The sequence below is a fragment of the Porites lutea genome, chromosome 2 (assembly GCF_958299795.1).
Source record: "Porites lutea chromosome 2, jaPorLute2.1, whole genome shotgun sequence".
Classification (NCBI taxonomy): Eukaryota; Metazoa; Cnidaria; class Anthozoa; order Scleractinia; family Poritidae; genus Porites; species Porites lutea.
Genome location: NC_133202.1, coordinates 8,276,102 through 8,299,106, shown reverse-complemented (window position 1 = coordinate 8,299,106; position 23,005 = coordinate 8,276,102). Strand labels below are relative to the sequence as shown.

At 38.0% G+C, this 23,005-nt stretch overlaps 1 pseudogene; it reads right to left on the bottom strand.

Annotated features, from left to right (window-relative positions):
- Positions 1-12,989: 12,989 nt before the first annotated feature.
- On the bottom strand, positions 12,990-15,642 carry LOC140925559 (extracellular calcium-sensing receptor-like; annotated as a pseudogene).
- Positions 15,643-23,005: the final 7,363 nt, after the last annotated feature.

The following is a 23,005-nucleotide window of genomic DNA, read 5'->3' as shown; positions in this document are numbered from 1 at the left end:
GTTATAGTGAACAAATTTCGCCAATCCCCTGGCCCTTCGTTATATCGAGACTCCAGTGTAATAGAAACCCTATTAAAATACCATATTCCTTTTTAAAACCAGGGCGCTCGGATTGAGTTTACTCCAGGCAAAAGGAGATTGAGTATATCTCTGCTTCCACTATTGCAGCCGCTGTTGAAACCCACCCTCCCCAGTCACATAATTTACTCTATTTCTCTCCCTCGCTCCCATCCCTAACATTTTACGGACCTCTTCCCCCGAGCGTCGCGAGCAGATTCTGCGATACACGTATTTCTAGTATCTTGGGAGAAAAAAGTAATTTCTGTACAGGAGGCAACGTGGCCGAGCGCGCAGTTAGAGCGCTAGTGTGGCAATCCACAGGCCCTGCATTCAATCCTCCTTCTTCTGGCTAGCTTGATTGCTCTTCTTTAAGTCGCGAGTTCAGCGCCTTAATTGGTTACGCTTGCAAATAGCCAACTGGTTTGTCTGCTGCCAGTTGGGATTCTTAACCTCGTTATGTTCATTTCGATTATTTGTTTCTGTCCTACAGATTCGTAGATCACAAGGAAAACTACTGGGTTACCAGTAATTGTGCTGCCCCTATAAAGCCACATCACCAAAACTTAATTTCAAGTTGATAAAGGCATTATTCGACAATACCTTACAATTGTCATCAATCACTGCTCCAATGGGTCGACGTCTGCACGTTTAGACACTATTCTATACACAACTATCTCAGTCTAATTGGTCATCTTTAAATGGTTCTTCAGTTCCAGGAGTGTGCTAGCCACGTTTTGCAGATTTTAAAGTTCAAAGACGTTCGATTACAGTGTTCCTGTATGAGTAGCATTTGTTGGTCAAACAGATGTGCCAAAAATTCCTCTGGTTCGAAACCAAACCAGCATCAGAAGATAGCTAAGTGTTTAAGGATCACTTTCATTTCCTTTTCAGCTTGGGATCTTTTTTTTGTTTTCCTGCCAACGTTGCATAGTTCTAGAATTTTGCGATCGCTAGTAGTTCGGACACGGCTGCGGAATATTGTGGGACCAAAACCGATAATCACAGATCTAACAATTGTAAATAATTTTTGTGTTCTTTTTCAGAAATTGGAAGCATTTTTGTTTACAACACAACTTTTTTGTTCACACTCTTCAGGTACAAAGGAGAAGAAAAAAATGAGAATACAAGAAACTGTAGACAACGAAATGATAGAAATTATATAACTTATGTACAATTTTTGAATCAGTGCGTGCAACAGCCAAACTAGCAAAGCTTTCGAGTTGGCTGCTGCTTAATTACAAGTAAAGAAAGGAACGAAGGAAAGAAACAATAATTAAGAAATCAGTGTCTTGACAACGGATTGGAAATATTGTATTAAAAATTACAACTTTAAGATAAGCCAGAAAACGATAATAATGATTACAAAGTAAATTTTAATTGGAAATTCAGAAGAAAAGAAACTATGACTGACAATTGCGTAGATAATGTTTATATCGCTTTTTAAAACTGCTAGTAGAAAGCCGTTTCAAGTTTGTTGGTACCGTTTCCCATAATTTAGAGGCTACGTAAGCAAAGATATATTTACCAGTGTTGATCCTTTAACTTTTGGTCGATGATCAGTGGTGTTATTCTTGTGCAAGTTAGAGACTGCTCTGAGAGAGTCATAAAACGGTGAAGGAATACTGGAAGACTTGTTAAATACCTTAATGTGCAAGTACGAATGTACTCAGTTTAACAATGTTATCAAATTTAAGAATATCAAGAAGTCTAGAGAAAACTTTGGATGACTCGATCTCTACTTCAGCGAAAAACACAGCGAATGCATTTCATTTGAAGAGAACATAACTTGTTTAAATTTGATGGATAACTATTTCCCCACACTACGGCTACATAATTTAAATAAAGTTATATCAGTGTATAATAAGGTTGCTTGAGAACAAGTATGCTCACATAGTGTCTTAATTTAAATAGAATCCCAATATTTTTAGATACCTTGTTTTTAACATGGGTAATTTGTTCTTTCCAATTCACGTGTGTTGGTCTATATAAATACTAAGGTACTAAATGCAAGTCTTCCTCTCAAAGTTTAAAATATTTATCGGAGTGACTTTTAACGTGGTGAGGTTATTAACATGAAATTAGTCTTTTTCATGTTAACTGATAATTTATTAATGGCATAATAATTGAGAACTCTAGTCATCTCACAGTTCATCACTGATTCAATATCATTTACGTCATCTGAAGTATAGAAAATTTTGACATCGTCAGCAAAAAGGCGAAAGGACGTAAATAATATGATCATGCTTTTCAAGGTATTTAACAAGCTGATCATAAATGACTCGCTCCATTAGGCCTTATTGAAGAGGGATACTGTAGCTATTGGCCGGTAGTTACTAGGATCAGACAAAAAAAAACGGGCGTTACTTTTGAGACTTTATATACATCAGGTACAATGCCTGTAGAGATTGACCTATTAAAAATAAATGCAAATGGCTTGAAGAAAGTCCTAAAGGCAAACTAACTAATTTATTTGGAATATCCAATGATGATTTCTTATCATTTAAGCAAGAGAAAAAATTAGCAACCCACATCTTCTGTTACAGGAGACAGAAAAAAACTATGTAAAGGAGAATGATTAATAAGCCCACACGGATCCCCATCAGTACTTTGCGGATTTGCTTTTGCTAACTTAAGGCCAACATTAACGAAATGCTGATTGAACTGCTCAGCAATATCCGATTGATTAGTGAACTCTTTGTTACTTCTTATAATTCTAACAGGACAATTTTGGCCTTTATTTTTTTCTCTTGACTAAGGTAAACCTATGAGCTTCCAGGTGTTCTTAAGACCATTTTGGTAGAATTTGAATCGCTGGCAGTAGTAATCATTCTTACCCTTATTTTTGATTCTGTTTAGTGTATTAGCATAAAGCTTCCATTCTCTGACCTTATTAGGATCTCTACTGAGGAAGTGTGATTGGTATAACTTCCGCTTGTGTTTAACTGAAGTCAATACACCTCTAGTAAGCCATGGTTTGGCCAGTTGTCTCCTTTTATTTTGAGATTCTTTTTTTACCGTTGCATGCTTGTCTGCAATTTGCTTGAGTATACTTATACAATTAGCAGCTTCCTCACGAATATCAGTAGACTCATCGCATACATTGATCCAGTCAACCGCATTAACATCTCCGAATATACTGGTCCACATCAAAGTTGCTATGATCACGAAAATAGAATGCTCTCTTATATCCTGATATTTGTCGATCAAGCATACAAAAAACTGGTAAACGGTTTGAGCTATCAACCAGTGCAACGCCGGCATCCACCTTCAGATAAAAATTTGTGTAAATGTAATCAATCAGAGTAGACTAGTATGATCAGTGAGTCTGGTTTGTTTTGTTGTTAAAGGTAATCAATTCACTTGTTAGAATAGAGCATATTAAGGTACTCTTCAGTTAATAAATGCTCACTGTATTTCAGGAAATCTATATTGAAATCTCCAAGAATGTATATGTCATACTGACTTATCTCTTTAAGCAAAGTTTCAAATAAAGAAGTAAAAGCAGGCAGATTACAAGTAGGATGCCGATAAATGTAACCAACAATTATATTAGGTCTCCCTCTCTCAGAAATAATTTCACACCATGATGATTCGACCAATGGTTTCGTAAACTTTAAATCAGGTCTTTGGATAACATTAAGATTTTTCGAGACAATAGCTCAGAACCACCAGCTGGGTTGGTGATTTGGTATGGAAGAAATCATAGTTAATTGAGGATATCGACATTTGTTACTGTCCGGGTTGATAGTCTTGTTTCAGTAATAGCTAACATATCAGGCTTGCGGTTGACAGAATGTAAGAACTCATTCAATAGAGACAATTTTTTCGGAAGACTTCTGATATTACAATGAAACATGAGAGACACTTTGACGTGCTACCATCAAAGAGTTGATTCAACTGAGTTAGGGAATAATAATTGCAGTGCCGGATCCAGACCTTGAGATAAGAGAGGCGGCGGTCTCCAAAAAAACTTTTTTCGGCCCTTCGGTTCTCAGTTTAGTTTAAAAATAAGGGGGGATTCACTACTAAATTTGAATTTGGACAATTAAGCATGTTGTCAGGATCTTTATCATCAGATTTATCAGGATTTGGGAGAATATTAAAAAGATCTAGATCAGTGTCAAAGTCATACCGCCAGTTACAGATCACTGCATTAAATTCAGCATCAGAAAGACTGAAAAATGGTAAGTTACCTACAGTGGTTCGATTCACAAGAACTTCATTTAGTAGCCATTAACCGGGCTGCTTGCAAAAATCATCAAACTCCTCAAACCTGGTGAAGCGAAACACAGTAGAAGAGTCGCTCTCACGAAGATATATCGTTCCATTTATTAGCTGTCCATAAAAACCTGAAATTATTGTCTTGCTTCAACTTGTGCATTTTTCCAAATAGGCGTTTCCTACAGGCGGTAAGCGATTCATTTGTGTGTATCTCGCTTCCAGATGGAATGCTCTTTCCTATTTCCTCACGAACCGACTGGAGAACCTAAATGTTCTTCCCTATCAATTCCCTACGATCTCCTATCGCTTGTCACGACACACGAACTTGACAATAATTCTGTTTTTGACCTTCTTCGTATCAGGCAGTCTGTGCGCCGTCAAAATATCAATTACACCAATGTTTACTGATGGATCAAAGTGAAAATATAGAGCGAAATGAAATAAGTCAGGTTCTTCAATGTCTCACCTTATATATGCCGCCGTATGTTTGCTTGAGCGTGCTTTTCGTGGCTAACATCACTGCTAACTATTGTAGGATTTATTACCCTATTCTTAACTGGCAGTTACAGCACTGCACCTGCAAAGATTTGAGAGCGAACTTCGCCGAAAAGCGGCGGAATTTCGGCGCTTCTATCGTTCTAGTGTCGGCAAGATTGCGGGAGCTGGGTGATGGAGCGAAACGAAAGTTCGCAGGATTGTGGTATGAAAATTTGCATCACAAAAACGAAATTTCGTTCTGGTTAAACGAAATTTCGTTTGATTGAAACTATATTTGGTTTTGTCGAAGTGATATTTCTTCTGCATGCAACGAAATTTCGTCATTAGAAAAAATCCTAAGCGGACCTGAAAAGATTAACTATCACCTCAATGTAAAAGTAAGCGCGATCATAATCTGATTCTAAAAAAGATCGCAAAGATTGCTGCGATATGCGAAATATCCAACCATTTGATCGATTATTCAAGTGAATCTTGAGGAAACCAGTAAATATCCTTGTTGCTAAGACGGAAGTCAATTAAGAGAGAAAATCAATTCTGAAAATGTTCAGAGTTAGCCGAATTTAAATGAATGAACTATCCCGAAAGAGTGAAAGATTTTTTAAGTACTTAGCTAGGATGGTAAATTTTGGGACATTTGCGAGATGCCACAATGTATGCGATATTTGACCGCGATTTAGACCGCGTCTATAAACACTCGAGGTCTAGATTCTGAAAAGTTGCTCACCTTACCAGAAAAGCATTTCCCTGAATTTGAATTCAAAGATTGTTTGCCGCGCGCAAGATATGAAAATTGATCCGGAAAACACTTGGCCAAATATAAAAAAGTTTCAGTTTAGTGTGTTATTTAAATAAACGCTTTCATTTCAGCCTGTCATTTAAGAGAGAGAACATCAGTCTAATTTAGCATTTGATTTTTATGCTTTCTCTCGAAAATTAATTAAAAGAACTTACAGTTGTTAGACGAAGGTTATTTTTTAAAGTCTGGTGTGGTAGAATCAAGACTACGAGCTAGTAAATATTCGGGAAGCAAACCGTAAGAAGAATGTCTAAAGCCAATTGCATCAAGAAAAGCGTTATTCTTTTGAATTTCTTTCTTGCTTTATCTCTCGATTTTTTTGCAACCACCTGGTCAGAATTGAATGGCATATAAGTGGTAAATCTCATTAAACTCATCTCAGGCAAATTTGTTTTGTTCTGTGTTTGCCCAGAGGCTGATTATGGATTGAAAGCCAGCGTTGAGTGATAATGTAAGCACTGAAAAGTTTCTATGAAGGTTAGGCCTAAATGGCAGGCGGAGCACTGAACGATGCAATCATTTCAAAAAACCAATCTAACTTACTGACAAATAAAAAATTCACCAGTGTTGAGTCACCTGTCAATATAATGCAAACACCAAAGGTGATATGTTATATTGATGAAAAGAGAAGAATTAACATGGAGAACTCTGTTTATTTTCATCATTATTTCATTCTAGTGAAAAGTTCAGTATGCAGTGAAAACTTTTATCTTTATTAATTAGTTTAATTTGTATGTTTTTTTGCAGGTTTTCTCTTTATCTATCACGTCATTCCGGTTTTGTTTTCCTCACTGACTCAATTTGTTGCGTCTAAGAATTAGAAATTTAAACAATTGTTTCTCAATACAACAGTCACACACTGAAGATATTTATTGAAGCGCACGAAACGTTTTTATCTTCCTTAGGGTGTGATCCTTTCGGCGAATCCAAAAACGGATTTTTGATCCCAGATTTGCGGGACTTCGTGGTCGAAAGGAACGTGAAATCAGAAATTGGATTTGCAGCCCAGGTAACCTTTTGCAAAAGCGTGCAATATGCATGACCGCCTCTGTGCAAAGGTTTGTGGTCGGCATTTCGAGTAGCTAACAGCGACGATGGAACATGTAAAACAAATCAAGAAAGACGCGCGTTAAAGTTGAAAATTATGTAAAGGTGTTAGGCTCAGTTTGCTCCGGTTTCGAAGTTGGGATTTTTTATGTGACACGATAGAGGCCTGTCGCGTCTACAAGCGAGTTTGTAGAAAGATAGCAATTCATTTGTCCCTTCATTACTTATCTGCGTTTTAAGCAGGTACAATCTTCCAGTGTTTTCAGATGTTTTACGGCAAATATTAAACAGCAACGAGGAAACTCTACGGAAATACTTCAACTGGAAATACCGCTGGATCATCTGACTAATTTCGGATCCACTGTGAATTTAACAGCGTAGATCACTGATCCGTCAATATGGATTTGGATTCTTCGGATTTCAAATCCAATGAATCCTTAGATCAAAAATCCGGATTAGGATTTGCCAAATGGAACGCGAAATCCGTTTTTGGATTCACCGAAAGGAACACACCCTAATGTTATTCTCGGCTTGCACTGTCACGCAATGGAAAATAAAAATGCAAACCATTTAATACAGAAGAACTAGAATCTGGGAAATGAAAAAAGATAAATCTAAAAAAACCCTTGCCAAGAATCAGGTCTGTGAAATATTTCAAATGTGAGATATTGGGAAAAACGGTTTACCTAAATTTATAACGCCATGTTGGTGTCCCTTTCAGGAACACCAATATTACCGCCAGATACCAACAGAAACATCTGTTTTCGAGTTTTTCTACTACGGCGTGAATTCTTCGCTTGAAGAACTCATAAAGGTTACAGTAATATTTATTCTGAGACAAGGAATGTTTAGATTGTAAAATCTCCCAAAATCGGTAATGTTTTTAACCCACATAAGAGCGTTCCCGGTCGCCAGCTAAATGCCGCGTCACGCAAAAGCCTGGAAATTCAAGCGTCCTCTCTCGCAAAACGAAGAATCCTTTCGAACCAAAGGTGTTTAGGTACTGTAATACCTCGTGAAAGTAGAAACTCAGAAGAATCGATAGTTTCTTAGTTTGATTTTTGGTGACGTCACGTGCAACCCAAGAATCAAACTCTCCCAGTGTAAGCGAGCCACATGCAAACAGCTACACTACAAACTGGCGAAACTCATTCGTTTTATGTAACCTTATGTAATAACAAAGCTTAATAACTAAAGGTACACTTTTAATCACTTGGCCCCTCCTTGTTGCAAGGAAGGCCAGGTCAGTTTGTGATGGTTTTATACCATCCGCAGACCAGGTCTTACCGGTGCAGCATATAATAGGGAGCTTAGGTAAACGACGACGGCGATCAAATAGCAAAAGGTTTTTTTAGGCAAAACAACAGCTCTGCACGTGCAGCACATTATTTTTTGTACTCCAGTCTTTGCCATCATTCACGACTATGACGTGAAATTCCCTTATGCGGCGTTTCATGGAGAAGCCTCCTTTTAAACTTAAGTTCGGTTTCCAAGAACAATTCCAGGGAACTTAATTCACGTACAATCAACACTTTAAACGATTTGTAATAGTCTTTCTACTTGTGATACTTTTCGCTGTTGTCGTCGACATCATTTCTAAAGTTCCCTATAAACCACCACCTTAGGAAGTAGGCCGAAGTCTGTCAGGAGATTCTAGTTTTAGCCTTGTAAAGAATGGAGTGACAAAATCGAAAGTTTTAATTTGTGCTTTTGCGTACTAATTTGAAGCGCAAAGTCTGTGTCTGGCTGATTATGTTATGACAAAAATGTAATGTTTTTGAAGATTATTGATTTAAGGTCGCTAGCCCGTGTTGTCCTCTAAAATGAATAGAAGTTTTGTTGGTAATTTTCTAGTTTTTTGTTATGCCATCTTTTTGTAATGCTTATAGTTTGGTTTTTGTTTTCCGCGTCTTTTTTTCCTTGAAGTAAATGTATATCTTACGTTTTACTCGTCCGCCCTGATTAGCCAAGCCATTTGCGAGTAGAGAGGATATCTAAATTTCTGCAAACGAATGAATGAAAAATAAATGAACAAAATAGACGATAACAAGCTTCAATCATGCTTCTTGACAAGGCAGCATAGATTTTACTTGCCAAAAAAAAAGCGAAACAGATAGAAAACGCAAGTCATTCGCCATTTTAGTTGGATAGAAAAGCGATTACATGCCACAGTACACTTTATTTACCAAGCTGAATTATGGAAATCTTTCGGAGGTGCATAGCGATTTTGCATCACTGATGACTATACTGAACATGTTTTCGCTTATATGACTGTCAATATTCTTCCAGTGGTCATTTTCACACAACTTACCTGAACGCGACGAAACACGATCACGGATTACCCAAAATCGTTTGCATATCTTTATCATACGTGTAATGAATATTATATCAGTTGACAGAATGTTTTGACGGACAGTTTACTGACCTGATAGTAGTATCGAAAGTTAAAACATTTATTGTGCTCACTGCACCCCAGCTATTTATAAGAGGGGTGTCAGATGTTAAGCGCGCGGTTTGATAACGACGCTATTGTATCACCAGAATTCCTTCTTTTTTTAACCGAAAACCAACTGATCACAACTACATCATTTACAAATCTTCCTCACATAAATGTGTTAAATAAACCATGACTTGACAGAATATATGACGGATCGTTCTACTAACTTGACAGCAGTATTGAAGATTAAGACATTTATCTCTTCACGTAATTAATACATAAGATGCATACTTCCAAGAGAACGTATCGCCAACAGCCATGATTAGCTGGCTAGAGCGCAAAGAGAAATGATTGGGAAAAATGTTTTCAAATAAAAACTTTGGCCATGCATAATGGCCACATTTATTAAATTAACACAAAAACCATAGAACAATAATTAAAAGTAATTGTTTTAGCTTCAACAAACACCCTTGTTCTATTATTATTTATTTAAATGCGTCTCTTGAAACCTCGCGGGGTGACCCCGGGAGAAATAGCACCACCAAAGGTAAGCCCTGATAGGCGAGTTTAGAAACTGGCTGGGTGACTAGTGAAGTAGACTCCTATTTCTCTGTTTCCTCTTCTTCCTTTCTTTTTTCTATTTGTCTTATTTTGTTCTAAAATGCGTATAGCAAAGCATATTTAGTATTTCAAAACTAGGTTGAATACGGTCGTTCGGGAGTACGTAGTCCTGAATAGGACTCGTGTTGTTGACAGTGACTGACGTTTCGACAACCTGTGCGGTAGTCATCTTCAGCACAGGCTGACTACCGCACAGGTTGTCAGAACGTCACTTTTGGTTTCCCCGCGTACACAGGCATTACCCTTGTCAGAAGTACTGTGATATAGACGCGAGTAGATTAGTTTTATAGAAAGCATAGAGTGCCAGAAAAAAGGACGGAATCACACTCCAGCGCGCAACCGGCCCACGCGTTGGACCGGTAACCTTGAGTAGGACACGTAATTAATTTCCTTAACGGGTTTTAATTGTATTGCCGTTATGTAATGGCCTGTTTTTCTACACGAATTGAATTTAACAAGACACGAATTAGACGAGTACATGTTTTACATCTCTATATATTTTTAAGCATTTTTTGCTTGTCACGCACATGGGACAGTTTTTACACTTCTCCTCATCTATAGTTTGAAACAACATCAAGAAAAGAACATATTTTTCCTACTGAAAACTTAATGAAAGGCATGCAGGAAAATAAATACTAGTTAGTTCCATAAGGCTGGCTGTACCAATCGAAAGTTGTATACTTCAAAACATCCTGCCTAGAGCACAGTTCTGCGCACATTACATCCCTTTTATTATTCATTCAAAATATTTCCCCAGTTCTGATTGGCTAAAAGCACACGCAAAATTCACTATAACCAGTTACTGATGACCAAATTTGCAAGAATTGTGTGTTTAACGAGGAAATGACGTCAAAAATACAACCCGCTACAGGTTAAGGCACCGTTACCGAGAAGACCTGGGGATGAGGTTGGTTTGTTTGGGTTGTGAAAAAAAAATGGCGGACATTTCACTTCTTTCAAGAGTAAGAAATACAGCTGAAACTAGGCGAAACAATAGCTAAAAACATGGCAAAAGCAGCAAGAAGACAATTCAGAGTACGACATCTGCTATTTGGAGAATATTTGCTGAGCTGGACAAACCTAAACGTACATTATCGAAGATGAACTTAACATCGGTGCAGGTAAGCATGTTTTAGCTGTGTTTTTAAACAAGGAACTGAATGAATAATAAAGCAATTAATGAATTTGGCTTCGTAGGATATAAAGAATAAAGCAGATCTTGGAGGCTGTTATAAATAAAACCCTCCTCGGTCTGCTTAATTCTTCATATCCTACTCAGCCTCATTCATTAATTGCTAATTATTCTATATGCTTATGAACGTTGAAAATTAAAATAACATAAGTTAAACAATGTTCTTAGTCAAATCAGTCCCTTGGGAGGCTTGGGCATTCAAGCATACCTTATAAACTGGGTTTCAACTTGGACACCTGAACTTGAGTTGGTGTCTACTGATACTAGGTCAGCGAGGTCTTGACCTTGCTGGTACGTATAGGAGGTGGAAAGTGCTTGGAACATCTTTGTCGCTGAACATTTCTTCCAGGTCATCACTGAGAGAGGGAACTGGTGTATCTGAAAGAAGCTTCTTAAAGTAAGAATTAGTACGAGTCACCTTCCGTTCACCTTATTCAGCTGTCAGCATACAGCTGCGGTTCTTGCTTAAGACTGTAAGTGGGACTCGGTGGTATATGGTGTGCAGAAATTTCCAAGCTTTGGCTGCTTTACCAACACATTATCTCCAACTCGTATATTAGAATCTTAGATAGGTATCCTGCTTTCAGCACGAATCTTTATCTTGAGTTTCTGGTATGGATCATACTCAAGCATTAGGGCTGGTTTTAGACTTGGTTTGCACAGATCAGCAATAGAGCCGCACAGTTTGATCTTTACCGGTTCCCAAAAGGCAGTAGCAGGAGTAACACTAGTAGTACAATAAGGAGTTGCTTTGTGGTTTCGCAAGAACTTCTACATCCGTTATTTCCAGTTTGAAGTGGTTCGGAGCACCTTTCTAAATGTTTCGTGAAGCGTTCCACTTCGCCATGACCATAAAAAGGAGGGCCGCTATCAGACTCGATAACCACTCAACTTGGGTAACACCATAGGTGGAAAATATGCGATCTAATCTAGGAAGGATCGCTTTTGAAGAAGTCAAGTTATCGTCAATCATATCACTACTACAACATAATGTCCTGCTATCTTGCAAAAGTCAGTGCTCACTTTTTTGGTAAGGATCGTCAAGCTTGATGACCCTGAAGAGCACTAGGAATGACAACTGATACGATTTCCACTTACGTAAGTTGCAAGGGTCTCAAGAGTACTTGGATCAACTCCATTCACTGGCTTCAGGTTGTCCCATTGGTTGTTTCAAAATAAGACGCTTCACTTCTTGTAGAGTCGCACCTTGTGATGTAGCCTTAACAATGTCATCTCAAAGACAGGACATGACAAAGTCAACATGCTGCTTTGCAGAATCAGCAATTAGGTTACACTGAGTGGTATTGAGTGGTAGCTTCATGAAGATGTCTTGATCAGCTGGGTTTAATCATATCTTGAGTGCACCATTTCGCAGTGAAATGACTGCAACTTCAGAAGCCACTTTCAATTCTTGCGGAAGATTAAGAAGTAGGGCTGTTGAAGACATACAGCAGGGGCGTGTGGTCTATTATCACCTTAAAATAGCATCCTTGCAAATACACCCGGAAGTGGTGGCAGTCCCATGCAATAGCCAATGCTTCCCGCTCAAATTGGGAGTAGTGCCTTTCTATATTGAAGAGTGCTTTACTGGCATAGAAGATAACTTTGCTACTTTGGGTCAAAGCACCTAACCCAACTGGACTGGTATCCACGAACAGAACAGTTTTCTTGTGAAGAAAAATAAAAGTAATTAAGCCAAGCCCAATTTTATCAGACGTGTATCTACACCCCAGCTGGTCTAGTGCTGTTTGGTGGACCTCTTGTCGCTTGAACTCAACGTCTTTGTGTGTGTCGGGGGGGGGGGGACGGGGGGGGGCCAGGCAAGGGAGAACTAAAGTCTGCATAGTTACGGACAAAACGCGACACATAGTTCGTAATGTCAAGCCGTTGTGCTACTCGAAGTGAGTTAAACAAGACACGTGGTATTTGAGCACATGTTTAACAACTCTATATTCAGTTTCAAAATCCCGACATGCTCCGCATGCCACGCCACACGTGACATTAACGTTACCCTTCAAAGACATGTTTACTTAAAAGCAAAGTTACTTGTTGACGTACCAGAGAATTGAAAATTCACCAGAGTTAGCTTGTGCAAGCGCTCGTATTTGCTGGCTCCATAGAGGTATCATTAAGTCACGTCGGCATTAATGGCTAGGGGCAGGGCTCTCATTCGTTGTGCTTTTTCAAACGAGAAACTTGACACTAGAGACCTGAGATTCTTCAAGGTGTTTTGCTCGGGGCGGAAAAGAAGAATGTAAACTTTGGGTCCGAACATGCAACCCAACAAACCGAACGAAGCTACTAACGTCGTTAAACAAGACACGAGTATTACATACCAGCTGTCATACATAAACGCCATTGGGTAATATGCTATTGATGACAACAATAGAATGTACATAGAGATTCCTATGTATTTTGCCTCGTTGAAGTTTTCAGGAATACCTCGTCCTTTAAAAGCGTAATAAGCACAGAAGAGAGCCACAGTTAGTATGTAAAAAGAAACGGCAATGAAAAGCGCAAAGCCGATGTTGGTTTGATAAGGTTTGCACACAAAAAATATGTACTCGTCTAAACGGATGATCTGTTCACGCCCAGAGGGATCGACTGACATCCATAGAACTAACAGAGTGATTGGGAGAACATTGAAAACAGAAATGAAAATCAATTGCCTTTTTAAAGCTTTATAACACGCTGTGAACAACTGAGCGACTTTGTCAACCTCAAAAACGCTTGTGAGGCGCATCATTTTCAAAAAGAGGACTGTGACACAAAGATTGAGAGCAAAATAGCGCCAGATAGTTGTTGCGATGCAAAGTAAATTGCCTGGATCAGAAAGATCGAGGACTGCTAATATAAAGTGAGCTGAGATGCCAAAGAGCAACAGAACAGAGATCTCTCTGTTAGACGCCTTCACGATTGGGGTGTTGTAAAACTTCATGAAGATGCCACAAACTAGCGACGTGAGAACAAAACCAATCGAAGCCACCACTGTTATCGCGATTCCAGAGGCAGTCGTGTACGTGATGTTAGCGACTGGTAGTTTTTCACACCTACTTTGCTTTTCGTTTGATTTTGTCTCTGGTTCACACTTTGTACAGTTGGTGGATCCGCTTTTCGTACTGATAGTTCCCTGTGGACACCTAATACACTCCCAACAACATGGCGAGGTGATTTCTCTCCTGGTACCAGGCAAACATTCTGATGAACAGAAGGATAAAGGGGTGGAGAAATTTTTCCATAATAACCTGGACATATTTATCTTCAGTTTTGGTGTGGTGTCTTTGTTCCAAGCACCAATCCAAATATTTTGGCGGGCCTTGCCTGTGGTTGAGTCAAGCTGGAAGTTTATGATGTCGTATGAAGCACTTAAAGGATCTCCAAACTTGTCAAATCGCACTTTGCCAGTCAAGCCGTCAAAACTAATATTTCTGAGGTGTTTTTTAGATCACTTCCTCTGACATTCGGCTTGATCGAGGGACAAGTACTTTTATCACCCGAACCATGTATATTAGGAGAACAGCGGTAAATGCTATCTAGAGCATATGCAATGGCATAAATGGCATCAATAACATACGAAACGAAGGAGCTGCGTATCTTTTGTAATGCATGGTGTAACGTCAGATTTCTCGGGCAAAGTGTGATCTCAGAATCATTCGATGTCGTGGCTGAACAGTTGAATTGTGATCCCCAGAACTCTTCCCACCAATCTGTGCCTCTTTCAATGTTTTTTGCAGGGGTAATCATCTTGAGGTACTCTTCAAAATCGGGAACGTGATAGTCACGTGGCTTTATTCCCAAAGAGCCGTTAAGTACTGTAAGAGGAGAGTCAAGAAATACTGCTTCTCCAACTGTCAGTGCGTCGCTAAGTATCCAAGTCTTTTCTTCAAGGTTTTGAGTATTTGCTTCCTTGAAAAATTGACTTCCGTAACCGCCAGAAAGCCAAACGATGATCACTGCAATTTCAGTCTTCCGCTTAATCTTGAGAACAGTTTGCTTGATTTTCTCGTCATAGCCTAGCCGTGGTATATACTCAGAAAAAGCGATGCATAATGTTTTCCGGTTGTATGATTCTTTTTCCAGGGACGAAATACCGCTCTGGCCATAAGAATCATCCAAGCCAACGGGCGCCACGTATGTCCAATTAAAGAGTTCTATGATGTCTGCCATGACCTCCGCTTGCAAGTTGTCGGGAGGAACTGTTCTGAAGACGTCTTTATACATTTGTAAACTCAACTCATCGCTTGTCGCACTCGGGCTGATGACGGGAATGTCAGAAACCTGAAGAAGGCCTCCTACTAGTACCGCACTTTCAGAATGGAAAGGACCAAGAAGCGCAGAGATAGTCTTGGTTCTGTTGTTTGTGACATAGCCATTGGGAGAGGTGCTGCCGTCTTGGGTAGATATGCACACTGGATCACTATCACGCATGAAGTCATAGGCTATTTCCATAGCTAATGCATTGCTTCGACAACAGTCTCTTAAGTCGTAACCGATTGTCACGTTGGGTAGAAGAGTGGAATTCTTGTTGATGCTCTCAATGACGTAGATCACAGCCTCTGCGTTTCCTAGTCCTATGCTAGAAAACTTGTTACATTGATCACCAGTTTCCGAGTTACTGTAGTGAACATTGAGAATACCGCCGACCATCACGTCGCCATCTTTAAAAATTCTATACCCATCGTAAGAAGTTGTTAGTTGTTGAAGAAACAGCAATATAAAGAGTGGCGGTCTTAAAATGCAGGAAATCACTACATTTTTCTTCCAGCTCATTTTCTGTGTGTGGTTTGACCTGAAAAAAATTACAATAGAAATATAGATTTAATCTTGCTAACCGTTTCAAAACGGCTTTGTGTCCACAAGTCAGAATAAAGGGAAAAAAGGCTCTGTTAATTTCGCGGCAAATCTTGTCTTCAATAACTCATTAATAATTCATAAGCCATTGAAACATCAAGTCGTCGATAGTAGTCGCATGCCTGACATTATATCTGATAAAACTTCCCCTCAATAGTATGCGGTGTTTTATCAGATGTATTAAATGTCACTGCAAATGACTAATGGATATTAATCATCAGCACAACAACTGACACAACGAATGGTGGGTGAATAAAATTAATGTTCTTTCAAAATAACACTCGCAGTATATTTACTATTAAACTTTTTTCTTTCACCAATTTAATCAGCCAAAAATTCAGTGACTCAGCGGTAATTGGCTATAGCAGTGTCCAAGCGTTGCACTCTCGACTTGCCAGTCGTGATTACGCAAGGCTCGAGTACTGGATTTTTGTTTACCTACCATTCGGCCATTCAAGGAAATTTTTTTTAAAGACTACTTTTTTACTGCACCTGTTGACTTTGGGGTACCATAAAACACTGCTGCTCGTTTATTAAACATTAATTAATGACATAGCTTTTCATTTTTACAATTTTAGTATTAAACGCAACATATTCGCTGTCACGCGAAGCGAAATAACAATTTGTTGCCATCTGTTTTGCAACAAGCCTTTTCAAATTAAACTAATCAATTTATTCTTCATGCTCAGCAATGGTTTCGTCGAGGGGGTCATTTGAAATTTGGCCGAGCAATTTGACCTCGTGAAGTCATTTGCCATTTGATACCATTAATCATTTGGCACTTTGGTAATTGCTCTGTTAAACCGGTATCTTGTAGCTAAAGTACCAGTTGTTTGAGAAACACAGCTGGGTATATCACACTCAGAGCTAGCTATACGGTCGTCATTTACGTAGATCAATTCCTGGTTATATAGACAGGGGCACACGGGCGCACAAGAAGAGTGTTGGCAAAATAGAAAAAACAAAGAGATTTCGAAAACATTTGTGTGTTTTTCTTTGTTTCTACCAAAGAAAGAGCCACACTAAAATATATGTTCCTTATTTCTTCAGAGTCAAAGTGAGTTGTATCACGTCAGTTGATGGTATTATATTCTGGTTGTTGATCTCAGTCACTGACAACAACAACAGTCCTCTATTCAGGACTACGTTCACCCGGACGATCAAACTCAACCTACTTTTGAAATGACTCCTGGGTTCAAACCTTTCACATATAGATATTCTTACTTGTTAACATAATATAGCTATAATATGGGAGCTCAGTGTTCAGCTGGTTTGCGTTATTCTCCATGTTGATTTTTAAATTATTGGAAAGATGCGATCTTTTTACTCTCAACATCAATGGTTAGAAAGTTCCTCAGCTCCAAAATAATTCTCTTAGCAAGTTAACCATTTTACAGAAGACAACTACATGGGTTTTCTGGAGTCAGCATCAATTCAAACCCATTTATTTTCCTAGGGTACACCTTTAGCGAACCATTGCTGCTTTATACCTTACACTATTAAAAAATCAATTCCCGTTGACCATTTCTGCTGTGTAGATAACAAAAGGCTTCACTGTCTAGTAGTTCGGGCCGGCGCGCTTAATTTGAGTAACAGTTTCCTGATAATGTATAAAAAACGGCAAAATAACCAGCCGAGGGAAAAAAATTGCAATGCTGTCAAGGTGTCAAAACAATCCATTTAGGTGAAAAAATACCGTACTAAGGTTATCACAAGGATCCAGACTTAGAATCCAGAATTTAACATAGTGATGTTACATATCAAAAATGATATATTACTTACCTTGACGTTACTGTGTGAGAATTCTCTCCTCGCCACTAACAGCTTGGAGTTTTAAGGGGCCCTAGCTAATGTTTTAGAAACAATTCAAACCGTTCTTTTTAAGGTCAGTAATTGGCTTCCTTTGTCATTAAGGTAAGAGGAACTATTATTTGAATTTCAAATTAATCGTAAGTCTTGTTAGTCGTTTGGTAAAATATCATTATTGATGACGTCATAGCAATTTCTCTTTGATATTAAAAGGGTCCTTATTCAGAAAGTCTTTTGTCGAAATTGTAGAAACGTCTATTTACTAAATAAGCCCCTTCCGGCGCCTGGTGCATCGAAGGATAATGCCTGCGGCGGAGAGATTGAATGGATTGAGAGATTGAATAATAAACATTTGCCCAAGAAGCCATTAATTTTTTAAATCTCCAACATTTTGGGAGAGAACAAAAACAAGCGGTGAGCACGCGTGCATATGACGCAAACAAGATCATTAATTGGTTTAATTTTTTATTTAAACTGTGATTGGACCAGGGCTTGACAGGCTGTCATGTCAAACTTGAACTCTCGCAACGTTCCATATATCAAAACTCGAAAACACGGCGCCTTTAGTTTATATTTTAGCGACAACACTGTTCGAAAACAATTAAAAGACACGTTTCTAATGGACAAGTAAATAGAATCCAACCATATCACTAAGTGCCGCCGTGAGGGCTAGAAAAGTAATTTCAACTATGAAACACAGAATCTGATGAATTGGAGCAGTTGAAGGATTTAAGCTTACATTAGTGGACTGTTGGCAAAACCTAGCTTTGTTGCTGCTGTGCTTGATAGTGGAAGCTGAGGAAGTCATAGAAAAATAACCGTAGAGGAACTAATGGGGCCCAGCTGTAAGAAAAGGTTGAAAACTGACCGGAATTTACTTGAGTTACAAATCGCCTGATAATCACTCAGACTGTTGCTCTGTAGACAGTGGCGCACTGTACGACTTAATCGATTTATCGTTTTCATTGCCCGTTACGCTTTTCTCTCTCTTTTCTCCATGCTGTAACACAAAAATGGTTTATTTCAAACACTTTGTTTGTAGTATTCTTTTCCATAGCTGACAGCTATGACTGCCTAAAAGAGTGTATTCAAGTTTCTGTAGCAATTCATTCTAATATTGATTTGTAAAGTTTGCTCATCTTCGAAGCATAGGCTTATTTTATTCCTAGATTCCTTTGTATTTTCCGGAACTGTCAGTTGCGACTAGCTCAAAATGTTAGTGTAACTGGATTATAAAAACAAGTTTGTCTTTACTGCTTCCATTTGGCATTATTAAAGAAGATAAAAACTGAAAGGAGACTCACATTTTTGACTTTGTCATGCATTCTTGTCACTAAAAAATCGTTGGGCAAATATCGACGCGAAAGGGGTGTATTGCTTGATACCCGCCCTCCGATTTGGTATCACGTGACCCAAGATAGCGGTGGATTATAATGCTGATAACTTTTTTTTCTGTTGTCCATTTAATACTTTGCAGCTCTGTTTTCCTTAATTGCAAGTTGACTTTAAGTACATTAAACTTCCCCTAATGTTAAACTCCGTTTTTTAACGTGGTGCCTATTTTCTCGGCTATTTTTAGGCGATTTTTAATGACACGCAAACTCTGAATTTTAAAAGCCAGCTCACAATTGCAATTTTCTCTGCCGTCAATCATAATTACGATCGTACTAGCAATTAATAGGCTTTTGTAAACTGTGTTTTTGTTTCCCATTGAAATACTCCACCTTAAATTGCTCTATTTTCACTAATAAAAATTAATGCTCTGTCGCCGTAAAGGGTCCTTAAAATGCTCGGATAATAATGCTCATCATATAATGGATAGAGTAGCTCATCTTTATTAATTCTGAACGTTTTAAGAAGGTTTAATGCTAATGATAATGTATAAGCAATACCTGTATGACATCAATGCATACAGGTTAAGGGTTCTATGAATAACGCAAAAAGTGACCTCTACACGGCTGTATTGAGTTGAAATATTAATATATTTTCTGGTGTTTCAGTTTGTTATCCGAGAAAAAATAGTAATTTTCCAAGAAATTCCACTCACTTGCGAATACTCGAATAATGCTTAATGCCTTTGCTTCACTAAAAAGCTTGAAAAACGTCATCATGCAATTGTTCTGTTGGAAGTTCCTGTAGAGTTATGGACTGAGCGCCAAGTAAAAGGAACGGAAAAGATCACTAAAATGAAGTAACTTTCAATCAAAGACAAAGAAAAGTCGATGAAAAAGGTACAAAATGCGTGCCAAGTTTCGAAAAGAGAGAAATGTTTCCATTTGAAATGAAGATGCACAAATTTTGTTTACAGCGGTCCATAAAGTGTTTCTCTTTTGTCGGTGTGAATAATGAAAACGTTATTTTTGCACACAACACCTGGCCAAGTTATTGCTGGTGGATGACAAATAGTTTTTTAAAAGAAAAATGTCCAAGACTACTCTGGGAGTCAACATTTCTCCAGCTACAAAGAGAACAAAGGCCCATATACAAAACGTGTTGCCCACAATAAATTTTACTGAAAGGAAGTACAGTGGTGTGACAGAAAAAAAAACACGAGCTCAGGTTTCACTCGACGAATGCTTGTTCAATTTCTTTTCTCTCATTAGCAAATGCTGATATTCAGCTCTGAGCAAGTTATCAATGAGTGAGGCTGATTATGATATTTAGAATTATGCAGATCGAGCTCGGAGGCAGATGCTTAGGCGGACGACACGCACTCTCTAAGATTTGCATAATACTTCATATCATACTATCAATGATTTTTTATCGTTTAGAATGAGTACATTTCCAACATAGCATCCTCACGCCTACGTGAAATTTTATCAAACATTTTGCCATCTCCTCGACAGATGATATAGATGAATTTCCTTATAGCCTTTTCTTTCAAAATTTAGTTGAAGGTAAAATAATAATAATAATAATAATAATAATAATCCCTTGATCTCGGCAGGCTGCTGGTAGGGCCAAGCAATTAATTCAAATAAACATAACATAGTTACCGAATCCCAACTGGTCAGAGGCAAACCAGTTGGCTATTTACAAGCGTGACGGAAGATTTGAATTCCGGACCCCCGAGAACAAATCCGGCCCGCAGTTAGGGCTTGACTTAAACTTGGGCCCTTCGAATTGCAAGTTCAGCACTTTAATCGCTTGGCCACACTCCCTCCACACGTCCTTCTTGTGTCATTTTTGTGTAGTCTGGGTATATTTTTGAGTAAATGATTGGGCCAATTTTCTTAGCATAGCTGTGAAATCCTCCGCTATTTTTTTAAGTTTAGTACTCCCAAAACTGAGCCTCTGAGCCGCTGTCCTTGTGTGACATTCTGCCAAAGTTACTACAGTTGAACCTCCATTAAGCAGCCACCTATTAATCAGCCACCCTCTTTTAAGCGGCCAGTAATCAAAGTCCCGACACAATGGAAGAAAATAATTACAAATGAAACCTCTATTTAGCGGCCGCGACCACCTTTTCACCGTGATTGTTGTCACCACTATTAAGTGGCCATCAAGCGCTTGTTACACTTATTTTGGCTTTATTAAGGAAAGAACAGTCCAAGATAGAAAGTGATGACCGTTACCGGTAATACTGCTCCCGTTGCGTAAGTGTTTTAAATTGAAGTGATGTTTCCCCTAAAGATTATTTTTATTTATGGCGAACCTCTATTGAGCGGCCAACCTCCATTAAGCGGTTCAACTGTGTTATTGGACGATTGACGTCAATCATCCAATAACAGAAGAATGCCAGCTCGTACAGAAGTGAGGATATAAGCCAATGATAAGTAGTGGTAACAGGACTGAGTGGAGTCCAATTCGGTCTGTAATCATACGAGTGATTAACAAAATCGGACGACCGCGTAGCGGGAGTCCTATTTGTTTAATATAATCACGAGTATGATTACAGACCGAATTGGACGACACGAAGTTCTGTTACCAATTAATCATAACTTCAACAAAATTTGGGATATAATAGGCTATTTTTAAATCAAAACACAAGAAATTCGAAATTTTGTTTTGCTAGCAGTGAAAAAAAAAAGCCATTTAAGCGCGCGCGTGATGGCGCTTACTGTCCAATTACTTAGGCATGACGCGTACTGTCCTATTAAACTGTCCAATTAAGGCTGAAATCAGGGCAGTTGATAGCCAATCAGATTTGACAATTTTGTTATAGTTATGATTAACGATGAAATAGTATTAATCAATAATTGCAGGTTAGAGACTAGTGTGAGTACTTTGCCAGCAAATAAACAGATGCAATAACGCCTTACCGTAAAATGAAATTCAAATTCAAAAATTGCTTTAGGTGAGTTCAAGAAATTCACCTTCATTCTACAGCCCGCTAGTTAGTTTATTTAAAGATTGAAATTTATCATCACCGGGGTTAAATTACGTCTGCGACGCAGGCTAGACTCTGGGCTGAAGAGGTAAACAATTTTATGTCATTTTGTTCCTAACAAGGTCCAAACCAATTCCTCGTATCTATAGTTTCGCGATAGTAGATGGTTAATACGGTTTAACGGCAGTATTTACCCACTCCAAGATTGGAGGCGTTGACAATTAGGAGGCTTTTAGTTACTCTAAAGAACAAAAGACACTGAAAAGAGAGGTCATTTTATGTCCTCTTATAACGAATTCTAAGCAGAGGTAACCCTTACCAAATCCAACACTGTTTTGAATGTATTTTTAAGCTATTTTTGAAAACTGTTTTTAACCTGTTTTGTGAAATAGGTTTTAAATAGGGTGAAAAGTGTATTTTTAATGTATTTTTCGACTGCTTTTAAAGGTGTTTTAACCTGTTTAAAACGCTATTAAAAAAGAATTTTTAATGTATTTTTAAATTCGTTTAAGATATATAAAAAATTCCAGGGCTTTTGCAAGGCTCAAAACAGGTCTAAAATAGTTTTTAAATATCTTATAAATCGGAATAAAAATAGGATAAAAACAGTTTCAGAAACATATTTTAATTTGCTATACTATTTTAAAACTATTTTTAATGGCAATTTTAAACGTATTCTGAAAAAAAACAGGTTTAAAATAGGTCCAAAAATATATTTTTAATACATTTTTCGACTGATTTTAAAGGTGTTTTAACCTGTTTAAAACGCTATTAAAATGTTATGCTTCAAAATATATTTTAATAGCTTTTTAATGCTTTTCGAAATTTAGTAAAATAATCGTATTTGCAAATACAATAAAAATACTTTGAAAATAGTATTAAAATACCACAGAGGAAGAAAAGCAATAGCACGCGTATATTGTGAAAATACATCAAAAATAGGATGCAAAAATGCAAAAACAGTATAAAATTGTAAGAAAATAACCTTAGAGTTGTCTAAAAACAGTACAAAAATCGGTCGAAAGAGCATAAAAACAGTACAAAAACAGGATGAAAATACCATTTAAATTTATGAAATGAAATGAATACAAAACCGTCGAAAATTACTCTGAAAAAGCAAGATTTACTTCTGCGAAATTTCTC